Here is a 22,965-nt window from a genome sequence, read left to right as displayed (position 1 = left end):
TGTCCTGTCCGTCTTTTTGTATCGTGAATTGGAAAGACTGCAAGGGGGAGGGGAGTTGCTTGCGCCCTAAAGGAGGAGTTATTCAGATTCATTGCAGTGGGCGGCGGCTGCAAAACGCACCATTCTTCTTGTTTTGGCTCTGCAAAGCAGCCTTTTCAAGGGTTGGCTTGGGTGACAAAATGTCTTGTGTAGGCGTGGGTTTGTCTCCCTCTCGCTCTCTCTCCCTAAGATGTGTCCGGCATAGGCCAGGGTGCCACTCGAGGCCCAAACCAATTCTGGTTATCGCTTCTCGGCCTTTTGGCTAAGATCAAGTGTAGTATCTGTTCTTATCAGTTTAATATCTGATACGTCCCCTATCTTGGGACCATATATTAAATGGATTTTTAGAACAGGGAGATGGAAAAAGAGCTTGCTCTGTCCACTCCACGCATTGACCTGGTATTGCAGTACCTCCAGGAACGGTGCACCCCTTCTTAACCCAGTTTCCAAAAGCAGAACTCAATTCACCTGATTCATATTAGCCCGATTTAATGAATTGGAAGAAAGCATACGTCTTCATATGCACCTCAATTTGGCCCATTCACTTTTCACACTTCCTCCTTTTGTTTTTTATCTTTCACACTTTTGACTTTCTTTATTCATCCAAATAGCAAACTCATCACCACTCAACCTGACCAACTCGGCTATGTCCCCGTGCTGCAGTTCTCTGTCTTATCTAGATCATTTGCAATTGAATGGAATAGATCCCTTTTGGACAAAGTGGATTCACCTGCTGCTGCAGTGACCACAGGTGTGATAACATCTAGAATTGGCATCTGGTGCGATCTCTCCGCTTCCACTCCAAAGAAAGTTACCTGTTTATTCCTATCATGCATTGGTTTTTGGGGTTTTCTTTGAGTAATGATGATCTCTTTAGTAGTCTGTTGGCGCCCTCTCCTGGAGGAATAGTTTGCTTGCTCTTGGACATTCTAAAAGAGAGGTCATGATAGACATTGAGCTTCTGAGCTCAATTGGGGACAGTCATGGGTGATGAATGTTTGCAACCTACTGCGAAGCCTCATACCGCAATATAAGGAACGTCAAATACTAAGAAAGGGCGGCCTATGAAAGAATTACTACTTTCAATAAGTACACTTAAACGGCTAATTGGGAATAGAAAAACTGTAAAAAGCCCTCTGAGAAAGCCCCCCTCTAACCTTTGATAGTAAGCTTTTCTGTAGTCTGCCTGTTGATGTATTTTCCGTTTGAACTGTGCACAACATGAAGAGACGGAACACTGGCGGCTTGTCACAATGCCCCCCGATGACATCACAATAGCGCTGCTGCCTAGAAAACAAGCTGCGCAGAAGAAGTTGTTCTTTGGGTGGGAGGGTGGGCTAGTGGAAGGAGGGGGCAATCTCTTTTTTTCCCGGGTGGTAGGGGGATGACAGGAGAAGGGAAGCGGGTGGTGAGAAAGGTACAGAGGGCAGGGTTTGGGGGCTGGGAAGGAAAGGGAAAAGATTAGGGTTTGGGGATGATGAAAGGGCTTTCTACGGGTAAGGATGGCAAAGGGTGGCAGTGACGGAAAGTCAGGCAACCTGTCCTGTCCGTCTTTTTGTATCGTGAATTGGAAAGACTGCAAGGGGGAGGGGAGTTGCTTGCGCCCTAAAGGAGGAGTTATTCAGATTCATTGCAGTGGGCGGCGGCTGCAAAACGCACCATTCTTCTTGTTTTGGCTCTGCAAAGCAGCCTTTTCAAGGGTTGGCTTGGGTGACAAAATGTCTTGTGTAGGCGTGGGTTTGTCTCCCTCTCGCTCTCTCTCCCTAAGATGTGTCCGGCATAGGCCAGGGTGCCACTCGAGGCCCAAACCAATTCTGGTTATCGCTTCTCGGCCTTTTGGCTAAGATCAAGTGTAGTATCTGTTCTTATCAGTTTAATATCTGATACGTCCCCTATCTGGGGACCATATATTAAATGGATTTTTAGAACAGGGAGATGGAAAAAGAGCTTGCTCTGTCCACTCCACGCATTGACCTGGTATTGCAGTACCTCCAGGAACGGTGCACCCCTTCTTAACCCAGTTTCCAAAAAGCAGAACTCAATTCACCTGATTCATATTAGCCCGATTTAATGAATTGGAAGAAAGCATACGTCTTCATATGCACCTCAATTTGGCCCATTCACTTTTCACACTTCCTCCTTTTGTTTTTTATCTTTCACACTTTTGACTTTCTTTATTCATCCAAATAGCAAACTCATCACCACTCAACCTGACCAACTCGGCTATGTCCCCGTGCTGCAGTTCTCTGTCTTATCTAGATCATTTGCAATTGAATGGAATAGATCCCTTTTGGACAAAGTGGATTCACCTGCTGCTGCAGTGACCACAGGTGTGATAACATCTAGAATTGGCATCTGGTGCGATCTCTCCGCTTCCACTCCAAAGAAAGTTACCTGTTTATTCCTATCATGCATTGGTTTTTGGGGTTTTCTTTGAGTAATGATGATCTCTTTAGTAGTCTGTTGGCGCCCTCTCCTGGAGGAATAGTTTGCTTGCTCTTGGACATTCTAAAAGAGAGGTCATGATAGACATTGAGCTTCTGAGCTCAATTGGGGACAGTCATGGGTGATGAATGTTTGCAACCTACTGCGAAGCCTCATACCGCAATATAAGGAACGTCAAATACTAAGAAAGGGCGGCCTATGAAAGAATTACTACTTTCAATAAGTACACTTAAACGGCTAATTGGGAATAGAAAAACTGTAAAAAGCCCTCTGAGAAAGCCCCCCTCTAACCTTTGATAGTAAGCTTTTCTGTAGTCTGCCTGTTGATGTATTTTCCGTTTGAACTGTGCACAACATGAAGAGACGGAACACTGGCGGCTTGTCACAATGCCCCCCGATGACATCACAATAGCGCTGCTGCCTAGAAAACAAGCTGCGCAGAAGAAGTTGTTCTTTGGGTGGGAGGGTGGGCTAGTGGAAGGAGGGGGCAATCTCTTTTTTTCCCGGGTGGTAGGGGGATGACAGGAGAAGGGAAGCGGGTGGTGAGAAAGGTACAGAGGGCAGGGTTTGGGGGCTGGGAAGGAAAGGGAAAAGATTAGGGTTTGGGGATGATGAAAGGGCTTTCTACGGGTAAGGATGGCAAAGGGTGGCAGTGACGGAAAGTCAGGCAACCTGTCCTGTCCGTCTTTTTGTATCGTGAATTGGAAAGACTGCAAGGGGGAGGGGAGTTGCTTGCGCCCTAAAGGAGGAGTTATTCAGATTCATTGCAGTGGGCGGCGGCTGCAAAACGCACCATTCTTCTTGTTTTGGCTCTGCAAAGCAGCCTTTTCAAGGGTTGGCTTGGGTGACAAAATGTCTTGTGTAGGCGTGGGTTTGTCTCCCTCTCGCTCTCTCTCCCTAAGATGTGTCCGGCATAGGCCAGGGTGCCACTCGAGGCCCAAACCAATTCTGGTTATCGCTTCTCGGCCTTTTGGCTAAGATCAAGTGTAGTATCTGTTCTTATCAGTTTAATATCTGATACGTCCCCTATCTGGGGACCATATATTAAATGGATTTTTAGAACAGGGAGATGGAAAAAGAGCTTGCTCTGTCCACTCCACGCATTGACCTGGTATTGCAGTACCTCCAGGAACGGTGCACCCCTTCTTAACCCAGTTTCCAAAAGCAGAACTCAATTCACCTGATTCATATTAGCCCGATTTAATGAATTGGAAGAAAGCATACGTCTTCATATGCACCTCAATTTGGCCCATTCACTTTTCACACTTCCTCCTTTTGTTTTTTATCTTTCACACTTTTGACTTTCTTTATTCATCCAAATAGCAAACTCATCACCACTCAACCTGACCAACTCGGCTATGTCCCCGTGCTGCAGTTCTCTGTCTTATCTAGATCATTTGCAATTGAATGGAATAGATCCCTTTTGGACAAAGTGGATTCACCTGCTGCTGCAGTGACCACAGGTGTGATAACATCTAGAATTGGCATCTGGTGCGATCTCTCCGCTTCCACTCCAAAGAAAGTTACCTGTTTATTCCTATCATGCATTGGTTTTTGGGGTTTTCTTTGAGTAATGATGATCTCTTTAGTAGTCTGTTGGCGCCCTCTCCTGGAGGAATAGTTTGCTTGCTCTTGGACATTCTAAAAGAGAGGTCATGATAGACATTGAGCTTCTGAGCTCAATTGGGGACAGTCATGGGTGATGAATGTTTGCAACCTACTGCGAAGCCTCATACCGCAATATAAGGAACGTCAAATACTAAGAAAGGGCGGCCTATGAAAGAATTACTACTTTCAATAAGTACACTTAAACGGCTAATTGGGAATAGAAAAACTGTAAAAAGCCCTCTGAGAAAGCCCCCCTCTAACCTTTGATAGTAAGCTTTTCTGTAGTCTGCCTGTTGATGTATTTTCCGTTTGAACTGTGCACAACATGAAGAGACGGAACACTGGCGGCTTGTCACAATGCCCCCCGATGACATCACAATAGCGCTGCTGCCTAGAAAACAAGCTGCGCAGAAGAAGTTGTTCTTTGGGTGGGAGGGTGGGCTAGTGGAAGGAGGGGGCAATCTCTTTTTTTCCCGGGTGGTAGGGGGATGACAGGAGAAGGGAAGCGGGTGGTGAGAAAGGTACAGAGGGCAGGGTTTGGGGGCTGGGAAGGAAAGGGAAAAGATTAGGGTTTGGGGATGATGAAAGGGCTTTCTACGGGTAAGGATGGCAAAGGGTGGCAGTGACGGAAAGTCAGGCAACCTGTCCTGTCCGTCTTTTTGTATCGTGAATTGGAAAGACTGCAAGGGGGAGGGGAGTTGCTTGCGCCCTAAAGGAGGAGTTATTCAGATTCATTGCAGTGGGCGGCGGCTGCAAAACGCACCATTCTTCTTGTTTTGGCTCTGCAAAGCAGCCTTTTCAAGGGTTGGCTTGGGTGACAAAATGTCTTGTGTAGGCGTGGGTTTGTCTCCCTCTCGCTCTCTCTCCCTAAGATGTGTCCGGCATAGGCCAGGGTGCCACTCGAGGCCCAAACCAATTCTGGTTATCGCTTCTCGGCCTTTTGGCTAAGATCAAGTGTAGTATCTGTTCTTATCAGTTTAATATCTGATACGTCCCCTATCTGGGGACCATATATTAAATGGATTTTTAGAACAGGGAGATGGAAAAAGAGCTTGCTCTGTCCACTCCACGCATTGACCTGGTATTGCAGTACCTCCAGGAACGGTGCACCCCTTCTTAACCCAGTTTCCAAAAGCAGAACTCAATTCACCTGATTCATATTAGCCCGATTTAATGAATTGGAAGAAAGCATACGTCTTCATATGCACCTCAATTTGGCCCATTCACTTTTCACACTTCCTCCTTTTGTTTTTTATCTTTCACACTTTTGACTTTCTTTATTCATCCAAATAGCAAACTCATCACCACTCAACCTGACCAACTCGGCTATGTCCCCGTGCTGCAGTTCTCTGTCTTATCTAGATCATTTGCAATTGAATGGAATAGATCCCTTTTGGACAAAGTGGATTCACCTGCTGCTGCAGTGACCACAGGTGTGATAACATCTAGAATTGGCATCTGGTGCGATCTCTCCGCTTCCACTCCAAAGAAAGTTACCTGTTTATTCCTATCATGCATTGGTTTTTGGGGTTTTCTTTGAGTAATGATGATCTCTTTAGTAGTCTGTTGGCGCCCTCTCCTGGAGGAATAGTTTGCTTGCTCTTGGACATTCTAAAAGAGAGGTCATGATAGACATTGAGCTTCTGAGCTCAATTGGGGACAGTCATGGGTGATGAATGTTTGCAACCTACTGCGAAGCCTCATACCGCAATATAAGGAACGTCAAATACTAAGAAAGGGCGGCCTATGAAAGAATTACTACTTTCAATAAGTACACTTAAACGGCTAATTGGGAATAGAAAAACTGTAAAAAGCCCTCTGAGAAAGCCCCCCTCTAACCTTTGATAGTAAGCTTTTCTGTAGTCTGCCTGTTGATGTATTTTCCGTTTGAACTGTGCACAACATGAAGAGACGGAACACTGGCGGCTTGTCACAATGCCCCCCGATGACATCACAATAGCGCTGCTGCCTAGAAAACAAGCTGCGCAGAAGAAGTTGTTCTTTGGGTGGGAGGGTGGGCTAGTGGAAGGAGGGGGCAATCTCTTTTTTTCCCGGGTGGTAGGGGGATGACAGGAGAAGGGAAGCGGGTGGTGAGAAAGGTACAGAGGGCAGGGTTTGGGGGCTGGGAAGGAAAGGGAAAAGATTAGGGTTTGGGGATGATGAAAGGGCTTTCTACGGGTAAGGATGGCAAAGGGTGGCAGTGACGGAAAGTCAGGCAACCTGTCCTGTCCGTCTTTTTGTATCGTGAATTGGAAAGACTGCAAGGGGGAGGGGAGTTGCTTGCGCCCTAAAGGAGGAGTTATTCAGATTCATTGCAGTGGGCGGCGGCTGCAAAACGCACCATTCTTCTTGTTTTGGCTCTGCAAAGCAGCCTTTTCAAGGGTTGGCTTGGGTGACAAAATGTCTTGTGTAGGCGTGGGTTTGTCTCCCTCTCGCTCTCTCTCCCTAAGATGTGTCCGGCATAGGCCAGGGTGCCACTCGAGGCCCAAACCAATTCTGGTTATCGCTTCTCGGCCTTTTGGCTAAGATCAAGTGTAGTATCTGTTCTTATCAGTTTAATATCTGATACGTCCCCTATCTGGGGACCATATATTAAATGGATTTTTAGAACAGGGAGATGGAAAAAGAGCTTGCTCTGTCCACTCCACGCATTGACCTGGTATTGCAGTACCTCCAGGAACGGTGCACCCCTTCTTAACCCAGTTTCCAAAAGCAGAACTCAATTCACCTGATTCATATTAGCCCGATTTAATGAATTGGAAGAAAGCATACGTCTTCATATGCACCTCAATTTGGCCCATTCACTTTTCACACTTCCTCCTTTTGTTTTTTATCTTTCACACTTTTGACTTTCTTTATTCATCCAAATAGCAAACTCATCACCACTCAACCTGACCAACTCGGCTATGTCCCCGTGCTGCAGTTCTCTGTCTTATCTAGATCATTTGCAATTGAATGGAATAGATCCCTTTTGGACAAAGTGGATTCACCTGCTGCTGCAGTGACCACAGGTGTGATAACATCTAGAATTGGCATCTGGTGCGATCTCTCCGCTTCCACTCCAAAGAAAGTTACCTGTTTATTCCTATCATGCATTGGTTTTTGGGGTTTTCTTTGAGTAATGATGATCTCTTTAGTAGTCTGTTGGCGCCCTCTCCTGGAGGAATAGTTTGCTTGCTCTTGGACATTCTAAAAGAGAGGTCATGATAGACATTGAGCTTCTGAGCTCAATTGGGGACAGTCATGGGTGATGAATGTTTGCAACCTACTGCGAAGCCTCATACCGCAATATAAGGAACGTCAAATACTAAGAAAGGGCGGCCTATGAAAGAATTACTACTTTCAATAAGTACACTTAAACGGCTAATTGGGAATAGAAAAACTGTAAAAAGCCCTCTGAGAAAGCCCCCCTCTAACCTTTGATAGTAAGCTTTTCTGTAGTCTGCCTGTTGATGTATTTTCCGTTTGAACTGTGCACAACATGAAGAGACGGAACACTGGCGGCTTGTCACAATGCCCCCCGATGACATCACAATAGCGCTGCTGCCTAGAAAACAAGCTGCGCAGAAGAAGTTGTTCTTTGGGTGGGAGGGTGGGCTAGTGGAAGGAGGGGGCAATCTCTTTTTTTCCCGGGTGGTAGGGGGATGACAGGAGAAGGGAAGCGGGTGGTGAGAAAGGTACAGAGGGCAGGGTTTGGGGGCTGGGAAGGAAAGGGAAAAGATTAGGGTTTGGGGATGATGAAAGGGCTTTCTACGGGTAAGGATGGCAAAGGGTGGCAGTGACGGAAAGTCAGGCAACCTGTCCTGTCCGTCTTTTTGTATCGTGAATTGGAAAGACTGCAAGGGGGAGGGGAGTTGCTTGCGCCCTAAAGGAGGAGTTATTCAGATTCATTGCAGTGGGCGGCGGCTGCAAAACGCACCATTCTTCTTGTTTTGGCTCTGCAAAGCAGCCTTTTCAAGGGTTGGCTTGGGTGACAAAATGTCTTGTGTAGGCGTGGGTTTGTCTCCCTCTCGCTCTCTCTCCCTAAGATGTGTCCGGCATAGGCCAGGGTGCCACTCGAGGCCCAAACCAATTCTGGTTATCGCTTCTCGGCCTTTTGGCTAAGATCAAGTGTAGTATCTGTTCTTATCAGTTTAATATCTGATACGTCCCCTATCTGGGGACCATATATTAAATGGATTTTTAGAACAGGGAGATGGAAAAAGAGCTTGCTCTGTCCACTCCACGCATTGACCTGGTATTGCAGTACCTCCAGGAACGGTGCACCCCTTCTTAACCCAGTTTCCAAAAGCAGAACTCAATTCACCTGATTCATATTAGCCCGATTTAATGAATTGGAAGAAAGCATACGTCTTCATATGCACCTCAATTTGGCCCATTCACTTTTCACACTTCCTCCTTTTGTTTTTTATCTTTCACACTTTTGACTTTCTTTATTCATCCAAATAGCAAACTCATCACCACTCAACCTGACCAACTCGGCTATGTCCCCGTGCTGCAGTTCTCTGTCTTATCTAGATCATTTGCAATTGAATGGAATAGATCCCTTTTGGACAAAGTGGATTCACCTGCTGCTGCAGTGACCACAGGTGTGATAACATCTAGAATTGGCATCTGGTGCGATCTCTCCGCTTCCACTCCAAAGAAAGTTACCTGTTTATTCCTATCATGCATTGGTTTTTGGGGTTTTCTTTGAGTAATGATGATCTCTTTAGTAGTCTGTTGGCGCCCTCTCCTGGAGGAATAGTTTGCTTGCTCTTGGACATTCTAAAAGAGAGGTCATGATAGACATTGAGCTTCTGAGCTCAATTGGGGACAGTCATGGGTGATGAATGTTTGCAACCTACTGCGAAGCCTCATACCGCAATATAAGGAACGTCAAATACTAAGAAAGGGCGGCCTATGAAAGAATTACTACTTTCAATAAGTACACTTAAACGGCTAATTGGGAATAGAAAAACTGTAAAAAGCCCTCTGAGAAAGCCCCCCTCTAACCTTTGATAGTAAGCTTTTCTGTAGTCTGCCTGTTGATGTATTTTCCGTTTGAACTGTGCACAACATGAAGAGACGGAACACTGGCGGCTTGTCACAATGCCCCCCGATGACATCACAATAGCGCTGCTGCCTAGAAAACAAGCTGCGCAGAAGAAGTTGTTCTTTGGGTGGGAGGGTGGGCTAGTGGAAGGAGGGGGCAATCTCTTTTTTTCCCGGGTGGTAGGGGGATGACAGGAGAAGGGAAGCGGGTGGTGAGAAAGGTACAGAGGGCAGGGTTTGGGGGCTGGGAAGGAAAGGGAAAAGATTAGGGTTTGGGGATGATGAAAGGGCTTTCTACGGGTAAGGATGGCAAAGGGTGGCAGTGACGGAAAGTCAGGCAACCTGTCCTGTCCGTCTTTTTGTATCGTGAATTGGAAAGACTGCAAGGGGGAGGGGAGTTGCTTGCGCCCTAAAGGAGGAGTTATTCAGATTCATTGCAGTGGGCGGCGGCTGCAAAACGCACCATTCTTCTTGTTTTGGCTCTGCAAAGCAGCCTTTTCAAGGGTTGGCTTGGGTGACAAAATGTCTTGTGTAGGCGTGGGTTTGTCTCCCTCTCGCTCTCTCTCCCTAAGATGTGTCCGGCATAGGCCAGGGTGCCACTCGAGGCCCAAACCAATTCTGGTTATCGCTTCTCGGCCTTTTGGCTAAGATCAAGTGTAGTATCTGTTCTTATCAGTTTAATATCTGATACGTCCCCTATCTGGGGACCATATATTAAATGGATTTTTAGAACAGGGAGATGGAAAAAGAGCTTGCTCTGTCCACTCCACGCATTGACCTGGTATTGCAGTACCTCCAGGAACGGTGCACCCCTTCTTAACCCAGTTTCCAAAAGCAGAACTCAATTCACCTGATTCATATTAGCCCGATTTAATGAATTGGAAGAAAGCATACGTCTTCATATGCACCTCAATTTGGCCCATTCACTTTTCACACTTCCTCCTTTTGTTTTTTATCTTTCACACTTTTGACTTTCTTTATTCATCCAAATAGCAAACTCATCACCACTCAACCTGACCAACTCGGCTATGTCCCCGTGCTGCAGTTCTCTGTCTTATCTAGATCATTTGCAATTGAATGGAATAGATCCCTTTTGGACAAAGTGGATTCACCTGCTGCTGCAGTGACCACAGGTGTGATAACATCTAGAATTGGCATCTGGTGCGATCTCTCCGCTTCCACTCCAAAGAAAGTTACCTGTTTATTCCTATCATGCATTGGTTTTTGGGGTTTTCTTTGAGTAATGATGATCTCTTTAGTAGTCTGTTGGCGCCCTCTCCTGGAGGAATAGTTTGCTTGCTCTTGGACATTCTAAAAGAGAGGTCATGATAGACATTGAGCTTCTGAGCTCAATTGGGGACAGTCATGGGTGATGAATGTTTGCAACCTACTGCGAAGCCTCATACCGCAATATAAGGAACGTCAAATACTAAGAAAGGGCGGCCTATGAAAGAATTACTACTTTCAATAAGTACACTTAAACGGCTAATTGGGAATAGAAAAACTGTAAAAAGCCCTCTGAGAAAGCCCCCCTCTAACCTTTGATAGTAAGCTTTTCTGTAGTCTGCCTGTTGATGTATTTTCCGTTTGAACTGTGCACAACATGAAGAGACGGAACACTGGCGGCTTGTCACAATGCCCCCCGATGACATCACAATAGCGCTGCTGCCTAGAAAACAAGCTGCGCAGAAGAAGTTGTTCTTTGGGTGGGAGGGTGGGCTAGTGGAAGGAGGGGGCAATCTCTTTTTTTCCCGGGTGGTAGGGGGATGACAGGAGAAGGGAAGCGGGTGGTGAGAAAGGTACAGAGGGCAGGGTTTGGGGGCTGGGAAGGAAAGGGAAAAGATTAGGGTTTGGGGATGATGAAAGGGCTTTCTACGGGTAAGGATGGCAAAGGGTGGCAGTGACGGAAAGTCAGGCAACCTGTCCTGTCCGTCTTTTTGTATCGTGAATTGGAAAGACTGCAAGGGGGAGGGGAGTTGCTTGCGCCCTAAAGGAGGAGTTATTCAGATTCATTGCAGTGGGCGGCGGCTGCAAAACGCACCATTCTTCTTGTTTTGGCTCTGCAAAGCAGCCTTTTCAAGGGTTGGCTTGGGTGACAAAATGTCTTGTGTAGGCGTGGGTTTGTCTCCCTCTCGCTCTCTCTCCCTAAGATGTGTCCGGCATAGGCCAGGGTGCCACTCGAGGCCCAAACCAATTCTGGTTATCGCTTCTCGGCCTTTTGGCTAAGATCAAGTGTAGTATCTGTTCTTATCAGTTTAATATCTGATACGTCCCCTATCTGGGGACCATATATTAAATGGATTTTTAGAACAGGGAGATGGAAAAAGAGCTTGCTCTGTCCACTCCACGCATTGACCTGGTATTGCAGTACCTCCAGGAACGGTGCACCCCTTCTTAACCCAGTTTCCAAAAGCAGAACTCAATTCACCTGATTCATATTAGCCCGATTTAATGAATTGGAAGAAAGCATACGTCTTCATATGCACCTCAATTTGGCCCATTCACTTTTCACACTTCCTCCTTTTGTTTTTTATCTTTCACACTTTTGACTTTCTTTATTCATCCAAATAGCAAACTCATCACCACTCAACCTGACCAACTCGGCTATGTCCCCGTGCTGCAGTTCTCTGTCTTATCTAGATCATTTGCAATTGAATGGAATAGATCCCTTTTGGACAAAGTGGATTCACCTGCTGCTGCAGTGACCACAGGTGTGATAACATCTAGAATTGGCATCTGGTGCGATCTCTCCGCTTCCACTCCAAAGAAAGTTACCTGTTTATTCCTATCATGCATTGGTTTTTGGGGTTTTCTTTGAGTAATGATGATCTCTTTAGTAGTCTGTTGGCGCCCTCTCCTGGAGGAATAGTTTGCTTGCTCTTGGACATTCTAAAAGAGAGGTCATGATAGACATTGAGCTTCTGAGCTCAATTGGGGACAGTCATGGGTGATGAATGTTTGCAACCTACTGCGAAGCCTCATACCGCAATATAAGGAACGTCAAATACTAAGAAAGGGCGGCCTATGAAAGAATTACTACTTTCAATAAGTACACTTAAACGGCTAATTGGGAATAGAAAAACTGTAAAAAGCCCTCTGAGAAAGCCCCCCTCTAACCTTTGATAGTAAGCTTTTCTGTAGTCTGCCTGTTGATGTATTTTCCGTTTGAACTGTGCACAACATGAAGAGACGGAACACTGGCGGCTTGTCACAATGCCCCCCGATGACATCACAATAGCGCTGCTGCCTAGAAAACAAGCTGCGCAGAAGAAGTTGTTCTTTGGGTGGGAGGGTGGGCTAGTGGAAGGAGGGGGCAATCTCTTTTTTTCCCGGGTGGTAGGGGGATGACAGGAGAAGGGAAGCGGGTGGTGAGAAAGGTACAGAGGGCAGGGTTTGGGGGCTGGGAAGGAAAGGGAAAAGATTAGGGTTTGGGGATGATGAAAGGGCTTTCTACGGGTAAGGATGGCAAAGGGTGGCAGTGACGGAAAGTCAGGCAACCTGTCCTGTCCGTCTTTTTGTATCGTGAATTGGAAAGACTGCAAGGGGGAGGGGAGTTGCTTGCGCCCTAAAGGAGGAGTTATTCAGATTCATTGCAGTGGGCGGCGGCTGCAAAACGCACCATTCTTCTTGTTTTGGCTCTGCAAAGCAGCCTTTTCAAGGGTTGGCTTGGGTGACAAAATGTCTTGTGTAGGCGTGGGTTTGTCTCCCTCTCGCTCTCTCTCCCTAAGATGTGTCCGGCATAGGCCAGGGTGCCACTCGAGGCCCAAACCAATTCTGGTTATCGCTTCTCGGCCTTTTGGCTAAGATCAAGTGTAGTATCTGTTCTTATCAGTTTAATATCTGATACGTCCCCTATCTGGGGACCATATATTAAATGGATTTTTAGAACAGGGAGATGGAAAAAGAGCTTGCTCTGTCCACTCCACGCATTGACCTGGTATTGCAGTACCTCCAGGAACGGTGCACCCCTTCTTAACCCAGTTTCCAAAAGCAGAACTCAATTCACCTGATTCATATTAGCCCGATTTAATGAATTGGAAGAAAGCATACGTCTTCATATGCACCTCAATTTGGCCCATTCACTTTTCACACTTCCTCCTTTTGTTTTTTATCTTTCACACTTTTGACTTTCTTTATTCATCCAAATAGCAAACTCATCACCACTCAACCTGACCAACTCGGCTATGTCCCCGTGCTGCAGTTCTCTGTCTTATCTAGATCATTTGCAATTGAATGGAATAGATCCCTTTTGGACAAAGTGGATTCACCTGCTGCTGCAGTGACCACAGGTGTGATAACATCTAGAATTGGCATCTGGTGCGATCTCTCCGCTTCCACTCCAAAGAAAGTTACCTGTTTATTCCTATCATGCATTGGTTTTTGGGGTTTTCTTTGAGTAATGATGATCTCTTTAGTAGTCTGTTGGCGCCCTCTCCTGGAGGAATAGTTTGCTTGCTCTTGGACATTCTAAAAGAGAGGTCATGATAGACATTGAGCTTCTGAGCTCAATTGGGGACAGTCATGGGTGATGAATGTTTGCAACCTACTGCGAAGCCTCATACCGCAATATAAGGAACGTCAAATACTAAGAAAGGGCGGCCTATGAAAGAATTACTACTTTCAATAAGTACACTTAAACGGCTAATTGGGAATAGAAAAACTGTAAAAAGCCCTCTGAGAAAGCCCCCCTCTAACCTTTGATAGTAAGCTTTTCTGTAGTCTGCCTGTTGATGTATTTTCCGTTTGAACTGTGCACAACATGAAGAGACGGAACACTGGCGGCTTGTCACAATGCCCCCCGATGACATCACAATAGCGCTGCTGCCTAGAAAACAAGCTGCGCAGAAGAAGTTGTTCTTTGGGTGGGAGGGTGGGCTAGTGGAAGGAGGGGGCAATCTCTTTTTTTCCCGGGTGGTAGGGGGATGACAGGAGAAGGGAAGCGGGTGGTGAGAAAGGTACAGAGGGCAGGGTTTGGGGGCTGGGAAGGAAAGGGAAAAGATTAGGGTTTGGGGATGATGAAAGGGCTTTCTACGGGTAAGGATGGCAAAGGGTGGCAGTGACGGAAAGTCAGGCAACCTGTCCTGTCCGTCTTTTTGTATCGTGAATTGGAAAGACTGCAAGGGGGAGGGGAGTTGCTTGCGCCCTAAAGGAGGAGTTATTCAGATTCATTGCAGTGGGCGGCGGCTGCAAAACGCACCATTCTTCTTGTTTTGGCTCTGCAAAGCAGCCTTTTCAAGGGTTGGCTTGGGTGACAAAATGTCTTGTGTAGGCGTGGGTTTGTCTCCCTCTCGCTCTCTCTCCCTAAGATGTGTCCGGCATAGGCCAGGGTGCCACTCGAGGCCCAAACCAATTCTGGTTATCGCTTCTCGGCCTTTTGGCTAAGATCAAGTGTAGTATCTGTTCTTATCAGTTTAATATCTGATACGTCCCCTATCTGGGGACCATATATTAAATGGATTTTTAGAACAGGGAGATGGAAAAAGAGCTTGCTCTGTCCACTCCACGCATTGACCTGGTATTGCAGTACCTCCAGGAACGGTGCACCCCTTCTTAACCCAGTTTCCAAAAGCAGAACTCAATTCACCTGATTCATATTAGCCCGATTTAATGAATTGGAAGAAAGCATACGTCTTCATATGCACCTCAATTTGGCCCATTCACTTTTCACACTTCCTCCTTTTGTTTTTTATCTTTCACACTTTTGACTTTCTTTATTCATCCAAATAGCAAACTCATCACCACTCAACCTGACCAACTCGGCTATGTCCCCGTGCTGCAGTTCTCTGTCTTATCTAGATCATTTGCAATTGAATGGAATAGATCCCTTTTGGACAAAGTGGATTCACCTGCTGCTGCAGTGACCACAGGTGTGATAACATCTAGAATTGGCATCTGGTGCGATCTCTCCGCTTCCACTCCAAAGAAAGTTACCTGTTTATTCCTATCATGCATTGGTTTTTGGGGTTTTCTTTGAGTAATGATGATCTCTTTAGTAGTCTGTTGGCGCCCTCTCCTGGAGGAATAGTTTGCTTGCTCTTGGACATTCTAAAAGAGAGGTCATGATAGACATTGAGCTTCTGAGCTCAATTGGGGACAGTCATGGGTGATGAATGTTTGCAACCTACTGCGAAGCCTCATACCGCAATATAAGGAACGTCAAATACTAAGAAAGGGCGGCCTATGAAAGAATTACTACTTTCAATAAGTACACTTAAACGGCTAATTGGGAATAGAAAAACTGTAAAAAGCCCTCTGAGAAAGCCCCCCTCTAACCTTTGATAGTAAGCTTTTCTGTAGTCTGCCTGTTGATGTATTTTCCGTTTGAACTGTGCACAACATGAAGAGACGGAACACTGGCGGCTTGTCACAATGCCCCCCGATGACATCACAATAGCGCTGCTGCCTAGAAAACAAGCTGCGCAGAAGAAGTTGTTCTTTGGGTGGGAGGGTGGGCTAGTGGAAGGAGGGGGCAATCTCTTTTTTTCCCGGGTGGTAGGGGGATGACAGGAGAAGGGAAGCGGGTGGTGAGAAAGGTACAGAGGGCAGGGTTTGGGGGCTGGGAAGGAAAGGGAAAAGATTAGGGTTTGGGGATGATGAAAGGGCTTTCTACGGGTAAGGATGGCAAAGGGTGGCAGTGACGGAAAGTCAGGCAACCTGTCCTGTCCGTCTTTTTGTATCGTGAATTGGAAAGACTGCAAGGGGGAGGGGAGTTGCTTGCGCCCTAAAGGAGGAGTTATTCAGATTCATTGCAGTGGGCGGCGGCTGCAAAACGCACCATTCTTCTTGTTTTGGCTCTGCAAAGCAGCCTTTTCAAGGGTTGGCTTGGGTGACAAAATGTCTTGTGTAGGCGTGGGTTTGTCTCCCTCTCGCTCTCTCTCCCTAAGATGTGTCCGGCATAGGCCAGGGTGCCACTCGAGGCCCAAACCAATTCTGGTTATCGCTTCTCGGCCTTTTGGCTAAGATCAAGTGTAGTATCTGTTCTTATCAGTTTAATATCTGATACGTCCCCTATCTGGGGACCATATATTAAATGGATTTTTAGAACAGGGAGATGGAAAAAGAGCTTGCTCTGTCCACTCCACGCATTGACCTGGTATTGCAGTACCTCCAGGAACGGTGCACCCCTTCTTAACCCAGTTTCCAAAAGCAGAACTCAATTCACCTGATTCATATTAGCCCGATTTAATGAATTGGAAGAAAGCATACGTCTTCATATGCACCTCAATTTGGCCCATTCACTTTTCACACTTCCTCCTTTTGTTTTTTATCTTTCACACTTTTGACTTTCTTTATTCATCCAAATAGCAAACTCATCACCACTCAACCTGACCAACTCGGCTATGTCCCCGTGCTGCAGTTCTCTGTCTTATCTAGATCATTTGCAATTGAATGGAATAGATCCCTTTTGGACAAAGTGGATTCACCTGCTGCTGCAGTGACCACAGGTGTGATAACATCTAGAATTGGCATCTGGTGCGATCTCTCCGCTTCCACTCCAAAGAAAGTTACCTGTTTATTCCTATCATGCATTGGTTTTTGGGGTTTTCTTTGAGTAATGATGATCTCTTTAGTAGTCTGTTGGCGCCCTCTCCTGGAGGAATAGTTTGCTTGCTCTTGGACATTCTAAAAGAGAGGTCATGATAGACATTGAGCTTCTGAGCTCAATTGGGGACAGTCATGGGTGATGAATGTTTGCAACCTACTGCGAAGCCTCATACCGCAATATAAGGAACGTCAAATACTAAGAAAGGGCGGCCTATGAAAGAATTACTACTTTCAATAAGTACACTTAAACGGCTAATTGGGAATAGAAAAACTGTAAAAAGCCCTCTGAGAAAGCCCCCCTCTAACCTTTGATAGTAAGCTTTTCTGTAGTCTGCCTGTTGATGTATTTTCCGTTTGAACTGTGCACAACATGAAGAGACGGAACACTGGCGGCTTGTCACAATGCCCCCCGATGACATCACAATAGCGCTGCTGCCTAGAAAACAAGCTGCGCAGAAGAAGTTGTTCTTTGGGTGGGAGGGTGGGCTAGTGGAAGGAGGGGGCAATCTCTTTTTTTCCCGGGTGGTAGGGGGATGACAGGAGAAGGGAAGCGGGTGGTGAGAAAGGTACAGAGGGCAGGGTTTGGGGGCTGGGAAGGAAAGGGAAAAGATTAGGGTTTGGGGATGATGAAAGGGCTTTCTACGGGTAAGGATGGCAAAGGGTGGCAGTGACGGAAAGTCAGGCAACCTGTCCTGTCCGTCTTTTTGTATCGTGAATTGGAAAGACTGCAAGGGGGAGGGGAGTTGCTTGCGCCCTAAAGGAGGAGTTATTCAGATTCATTGCAGTGGGCGGCGGCTGCAAAACGCACCATTCTTCTTGTTTTGGCTCTGCAAAGCAGCCTTTTCAAGGGTTGGCTTGGGTGACAAAATGTCTTGTGTAGGCGTGGGTTTGTCTCCCTCTCGCTCTCTCTCCCTAAGATGTGTCCGGCATAGGCCAGGGTGCCACTCGAGGCCCAAACCAATTCTGGTTATCGCTTCTCGGCCTTTTGGCTAAGATCAAGTGTAGTATCTGTTCTTATCAGTTTAATATCTGATACGTCCCCTATCTGGGGACCATATATTAAATGGATTTTTAGAACAGGGAGATGGAAAAAGAGCTTGCTCTGTCCACTCCACGCATTGACCTGGTATTGCAGTACCTCCAGGAACGGTGCACACCCTTCTTAACCCAGTTTCCAAAAGCAGAACTCAATTCACCTGATTCATATTAGCCCGATTTAATGAATTGGAAGAAAGCATACGTCTTCATATGCACCTCAATTTGGCCCATTCACTTTTCACACTTCCTCCTTTTGTTTTTTATCTTTCACACTTTTGACTTTCTTTATTCATCCAAATAGCAAACTCATCACCACTCAACCTGACCAACTCGGCTATGTCCCCGTGCTGCAGTTCTCTGTCTTATCTAGATCATTTGCAATTGAATGGAATAGATCCCTTTTGGACAAAGTGGATTCACCTGCTGCTGCAGTGACCACAGGTGTGATAACATCTAGAATTGGCATCTGGTGCGATCTCTCCGCTTCCACTCCAAAGAAAGTTACCTGTTTATTCCTATCATGCATTGGTTTTTGGGGTTTTCTTTGAGTAATGATGATCTCTTTAGTAGTCTGTTGGCGCCCTCTCCTGGAGGAATAGTTTGCTTGCTCTTGGACATTCTAAAAGAGAGGTCATGATAGACATTGAGCTTCTGAGCTCAATTGGGGACAGTCATGGGTGATGAATGTTTGCAACCTACTGCGAAGCCTCATACCGCAATATAAGGAACGTCAAATACTAAGAAAGGGCGGCCTATGAAAGAATTACTACTTTCAATAAGTACACTTAAACGGCTAATTGGGAATAGAAAAACTGTAAAAAGCCCTCTGAGAAAGCCCCCCTCTAACCTTTGATAGTAAGCTTTTCTGTAGTCTGCCTGTTGATGTATTTTCCGTTTGAACTGTGCACAACATGAAGAGACGGAACACTGGCGGCTTGTCACAATGCCCCCCGATGACATCACAATAGCGCTGCTGCCTAGAAAACAAGCTGCGCAGAAGAAGTTGTTCTTTGGGTGGGAGGGTGGGCTAGTGGAAGGAGGGGGCAATCTCTTTTTTTCCCGGGTGGTAGGGGGATGACAGGAGAAGGGAAGCGGGTGGTGAGAAAGGTACAGAGGGCAGGGTTTGGGGGCTGGGAAGGAAAGGGAAAAGATTAGGGTTTGGGGATGATGAAAGGGCTTTCTACGGGTAAGGATGGCAAAGGGTGGCAGTGACGGAAAGTCAGGCAACCTGTCCTGTCCGTCTTTTTGTATCGTGAATTGGAAAGACTGCAAGGGGGAGGGGAGTTGCTTGCGCCCTAAAGGAGGAGTTATTCAGATTCATTGCAGTGGGCGGCGGCTGCAAAACGCACCATTCTTCTTGTTTTGGCTCTGCAAAGCAGCCTTTTCAAGGGTTGGCTTGGGTGACAAAATGTCTTGTGTAGGCGTGGGTTTGTCTCCCTCTCGCTCTCTCTCCCTAAGATGTGTCCGGCATAGGCCAGGGTGCCACTCGAGGCCCAAACCAATTCTGGTTATCGCTTCTCGGCCTTTTGGCTAAGATCAAGTGTAGTATCTGTTCTTATCAGTTTAATATCTGATACGTCCCCTATCTGGGGACCATATATTAAATGGATTTTTAGAACAGGGAGATGGAAAAAGAGCTTGCTCTGTCCACTCCACGCATTGACCTGGTATTGCAGTACCTCCAGGAACGGTGCACCCCTTCTTAACCCAGTTTCCAAAAGCAGAACTCAATTCACCTGATTCATATTAGCCCGATTTAATGAATTGGAAGAAAGCATACGTCTTCATATGCACCTCAATTTGGCCCATTCACTTTTCACACTTCCTCCTTTTGTTTTTTATCTTTCACACTTTTGACTTTCTTTATTCATCCAAATAGCAAACTCATCACCACTCAACCTGACCAACTCGGCTATGTCCCCGTGCTGCAGTTCTCTGTCTTATCTAGATCATTTGCAATTGAATGGAATAGATCCCTTTTGGACAAAGTGGATTCACCTGCTGCTGCAGTGACCACAGGTGTGATAACATCTAGAATTGGCATCTGGTGCGATCTCTCCGCTTCCACTCCAAAGAAAGTTACCTGTTTATTCCTATCATGCATTGGTTTTTGGGGTTTTCTTTGAGTAATGATGATCTCTTTAGTAGTCTGTTGGCGCCCTCTCCTGGAGGAATAGTTTGCTTGCTCTTGGACATTCTAAAAGAGAGGTCATGATAGACATTGAGCTTCTGAGCTCAATTGGGGACAGTCATGGGTGATGAATGTTTGCAACCTACTGCGAAGCCTCATACCGCAATATAAGGAACGTCAAATACTAAGAAAGGGCGGCCTATGAAAGAATTACTACTTTCAATAAGTACACTTAAACGGCTAATTGGGAATAGAAAAACTGTAAAAAGCCCTCTGAGAAAGCCCCCCTCTAACCTTTGATAGTAAGCTTTTCTGTAGTCTGCCTGTTGATGTATTTTCCGTTTGAACTGTGCACAACATGAAGAGACGGAACACTGGCGGCTTGTCACAATGCCCCCCGATGACATCACAATAGCGCTGCTGCCTAGAAAACAAGCTGCGCAGAAGAAGTTGTTCTTTGGGTGGGAGGGTGGGCTAGTGGAAGGAGGGGGCAATCTCTTTTTTTCCCGGGTGGTAGGGGGATGACAGGAGAAGGGAAGCGGGTGGTGAGAAAGGTACAGAGGGCAGGGTTTGGGGGCTGGGAAGGAAAGGGAAAAGATTAGGGTTTGGGGATGATGAAAGGGCTTTCTACGGGTAAGGATGGCAAAGGGTGGCAGTGACGGAAAGTCAGGCAACCTGTCCTGTCCGTCTTTTTGTATCGTGAATTGGAAAGACTGCAAGTGGGAGGGGAGTTGCTTGCGCCCTAAAGGAGGAGTTATTCAGATTCATTGCAGTGGGCGGCGGCTGCAAAACGCACCATTCTTCTTGTTTTGGCTCTGCAAAGCAGCCTTTTCAAGGGTTGGCTTGGGTGACAAAATGTCTTGTGTAGGCGTGGGTTTGTCTCCCTCTCGCTCTCTCTCCCTAAGATGTGTCCGGCATAGGCCAGGGTGCCACTCGAGGCCCAAACCAATTCTGGTTATCGCTTCTCGGCCTTTTGGCTAAGATCAAGTGTAGTATCTGTTCTTATCAGTTTAATATCTGATACGTCCCCTATCTGGGGACCATATATTAAATGGATTTTTAGAACAGGGAGATGGAAAAAGAGCTTGCTCTGTCCACTCCACGCATTGACCTGGTATTGCAGTACCTCCAGGAACGGTGCACCCCTTCTTAACCCAGTTTCCAAAAGCAGAACTCAATTCACCTGATTCATATTAGCCCGATTTAATGAATTGGAAGAAAGCATACGTCTTCATATGCACCTCAATTTGGCCCATTCACTTTTCACACTTCCTCCTTTTGTTTTTTATCTTTCACACTTTTGACTTTCTTTATTCATCCAAATAGCAAACTCATCACCACTCAACCTGACCAACTCGGCTATGTCCCCGTGCTGCAGTTCTCTGTCTTATCTAGATCATTTGCAATTGAATGGAATAGATCCCTTTTGGACAAAGTGGATTCACCTGCTGCTGCAGTGACCACAGGTGTGATAACATCTAGAATTGGCATCTGGTGCGATCTCTCCGCTTCCACTCCAAAGAAAGTTACCTGTTTATTCCTATCATGCATTGGTTTTTGGGGTTTTCTTTGAGTAATGATGATCTCTTTAGTAGTCTGTTGGCGCCCTCTCCTGGAGGAATAGTTTGCTTGCTCTTGGACATTCTAAAAGAGAGGTCATGATAGACATTGAGCTTCTGAGCTCAATTGGGGACAGTCATGGGTGATGAATGTTTGCAACCTACTGCGAAGCCTCATACCGCAATATAAGGAACGTCAAATACTAAGAAAGGGCGGCCTATGAAAGAATTACTACTTTCAATAAGTACACTTAAACGGCTAATTGGGAATAGAAAAACTGTAAAAAGCCCTCTGAGAAAGCCCCCCTCTAACCTTTGATAGTAAGCTTTTCTGTAGTCTGCCTGTTGATGTATTTTCCGTTTGAACTGTGCACAACATGAAGAGACGGAACACTGGCGGCTTGTCACAATGCCCCCCGATGACATCACAATAGCGCTGCTGCCTAGAAAACAAGCTGCGCAGAAGAAGTTGTTCTTTGGGTGGGAGGGTGGGCTAGTGGAAGGAGGGGGCAATCTCTTTTTTTCCCGGGTGGTAGGGGGATGACAGGAGAAGGGAAGCGGGTGGTGAGAAAGGTACAGAGGGCAGGGTTTGGGGGCTGGGAAGGAAAGGGAAAAGATTAGGGTTTGGGGATGATGAAAGGGCTTTCTACGGGTAAGGATGGCAAAGGGTGGCAGTGACGGAAAGTCAGGCAACCTGTCCTGTCCGTCTTTTTGTATCGTGAATTGGAAAGACTGCAAGGGGGAGGGGAGTTGCTTGCGCCCTAAAGGAGGAGTTATTCAGATTCATTGCAGTGGGCGGCGGCTGCAAAACGCACCATTCTTCTTGTTTTGGCTCTGCAAAGCAGCCTTTTCAAGGGTTGGCTTGGGTGACAAAATGTCTTGTGTAGGCGTGGGTTTGTCTCCCTCTCGCTCTCTCTCCCTAAGATGTGTCCGGCATAGGCCAGGGTGCCACTCGAGGCCCAAACCAATTCTGGTTATCGCTTCTCGGCCTTTTGGCTAAGATCAAGTGTAGTATCTGTTCTTATCAGTTTAATATCTGATACGTCCCCTATCTGGGGACCATATATTAAATGGATTTTTAGAACAGGGAGATGGAAAAAGAGCTTGCTCTGTCCACTCCACGCATTGACCTGGTATTGCAGTACCTCCAGGAACGGTGCACCCCTTCTTAACCCAGTTTCCAAAAGCAGAACTCAATTCACCTGATTCATATTAGCCCGATTTAATGAATTGGAAGAAAGCATACGTCTTCATATGCACCTCAATTTGGCCCATTCACTTTTCACACTTCCTCCTTTTGTTTTTTATCTTTCACACTTTTGACTTTCTTTATTCATCCAAATAGCAAACTCATCACCACTCAACCTGACCAACTCGGCTATGTCCCCGTGCTGCAGTTCTCTGTCTTATCTAGATCATTTGCAATTGAATGGAATAGATCCCTTTTGGACAAAGTGGATTCACCTGCTGCTGCAGTGACCACAGGTGTGATAACATCTAGAATTGGCATCTGGTGCGATCTCTCCGCTTCCACTCCAAAGAAAGTTACCTGTTTATTCCTATCAT

General features: G+C 46.3%; 15 non-coding genes across 15 annotated transcripts; all 15 read left to right on the top strand.

Annotated features, from left to right (window-relative positions):
- Window positions 1–281: 281 nt before the first annotated feature.
- Window positions 282–472, top strand: LOC142287300 (U2 spliceosomal RNA). The gene has a single exon (XR_012748291.1). It is a non-coding gene; the product is annotated as a U2 spliceosomal RNA (small nuclear RNA).
- A 1,387-nt stretch (window positions 473–1,859) lies between these two features.
- LOC142287350 (U2 spliceosomal RNA) lies at window positions 1,860–2,050 on the top strand. The gene has a single exon (XR_012748335.1). It is a non-coding gene; the product is annotated as a U2 spliceosomal RNA (small nuclear RNA).
- A 1,388-nt stretch (window positions 2,051–3,438) lies between these two features.
- Window positions 3,439–3,629, top strand: LOC142287349 (U2 spliceosomal RNA). Its single transcript, XR_012748334.1, has one exon. It is a non-coding gene; the product is annotated as a U2 spliceosomal RNA (small nuclear RNA).
- Window positions 3,630–5,016: 1,387 nt separating this feature from the next.
- Window positions 5,017–5,207, top strand: LOC142287348 (U2 spliceosomal RNA). Its single transcript, XR_012748333.1, has one exon. It is a non-coding gene; the product is annotated as a U2 spliceosomal RNA (small nuclear RNA).
- Window positions 5,208–6,594: 1,387 nt separating this feature from the next.
- LOC142287347 (U2 spliceosomal RNA) lies at window positions 6,595–6,785 on the top strand. Its single transcript, XR_012748332.1, has one exon. It is a non-coding gene; the product is annotated as a U2 spliceosomal RNA (small nuclear RNA).
- A 1,387-nt stretch (window positions 6,786–8,172) lies between these two features.
- On the top strand, window positions 8,173–8,363 carry LOC142287346 (U2 spliceosomal RNA). The gene has a single exon (XR_012748331.1). It is a non-coding gene; the product is annotated as a U2 spliceosomal RNA (small nuclear RNA).
- Window positions 8,364–9,750: 1,387 nt separating this feature from the next.
- On the top strand, window positions 9,751–9,941 carry LOC142287345 (U2 spliceosomal RNA). Its single transcript, XR_012748330.1, has one exon. It is a non-coding gene; the product is annotated as a U2 spliceosomal RNA (small nuclear RNA).
- A 1,387-nt stretch (window positions 9,942–11,328) lies between these two features.
- LOC142287344 (U2 spliceosomal RNA) lies at window positions 11,329–11,519 on the top strand. The gene has a single exon (XR_012748329.1). It is a non-coding gene; the product is annotated as a U2 spliceosomal RNA (small nuclear RNA).
- Window positions 11,520–12,906: 1,387 nt separating this feature from the next.
- LOC142287343 (U2 spliceosomal RNA) lies at window positions 12,907–13,097 on the top strand. The gene has a single exon (XR_012748328.1). It is a non-coding gene; the product is annotated as a U2 spliceosomal RNA (small nuclear RNA).
- A 1,387-nt stretch (window positions 13,098–14,484) lies between these two features.
- On the top strand, window positions 14,485–14,675 carry LOC142287342 (U2 spliceosomal RNA). Its single transcript, XR_012748327.1, has one exon. It is a non-coding gene; the product is annotated as a U2 spliceosomal RNA (small nuclear RNA).
- Window positions 14,676–16,062: 1,387 nt separating this feature from the next.
- LOC142287340 (U2 spliceosomal RNA) lies at window positions 16,063–16,253 on the top strand. Its single transcript, XR_012748325.1, has one exon. It is a non-coding gene; the product is annotated as a U2 spliceosomal RNA (small nuclear RNA).
- A 1,387-nt stretch (window positions 16,254–17,640) lies between these two features.
- Window positions 17,641–17,831, top strand: LOC142287299 (U2 spliceosomal RNA). The gene has a single exon (XR_012748290.1). It is a non-coding gene; the product is annotated as a U2 spliceosomal RNA (small nuclear RNA).
- A 1,388-nt stretch (window positions 17,832–19,219) lies between these two features.
- Window positions 19,220–19,410, top strand: LOC142287339 (U2 spliceosomal RNA). Its single transcript, XR_012748324.1, has one exon. It is a non-coding gene; the product is annotated as a U2 spliceosomal RNA (small nuclear RNA).
- A 1,387-nt stretch (window positions 19,411–20,797) lies between these two features.
- LOC142287338 (U2 spliceosomal RNA) lies at window positions 20,798–20,988 on the top strand. Its single transcript, XR_012748323.1, has one exon. It is a non-coding gene; the product is annotated as a U2 spliceosomal RNA (small nuclear RNA).
- Window positions 20,989–22,375: 1,387 nt separating this feature from the next.
- On the top strand, window positions 22,376–22,566 carry LOC142287337 (U2 spliceosomal RNA). The gene has a single exon (XR_012748322.1). It is a non-coding gene; the product is annotated as a U2 spliceosomal RNA (small nuclear RNA).
- Window positions 22,567–22,965: the final 399 nt, after the last annotated feature.

This window comes from Anomaloglossus baeobatrachus, unplaced genomic scaffold (assembly GCF_048569485.1).
Source record: "Anomaloglossus baeobatrachus isolate aAnoBae1 unplaced genomic scaffold, aAnoBae1.hap1 Scaffold_720, whole genome shotgun sequence".
NCBI lineage: Eukaryota > Metazoa > Chordata > Amphibia > Anura > Aromobatidae > Anomaloglossus > Anomaloglossus baeobatrachus.
Note: the sequence above shows the minus strand (reverse complement) of the source record. Positions and strands in the feature narration are given on the sequence as shown.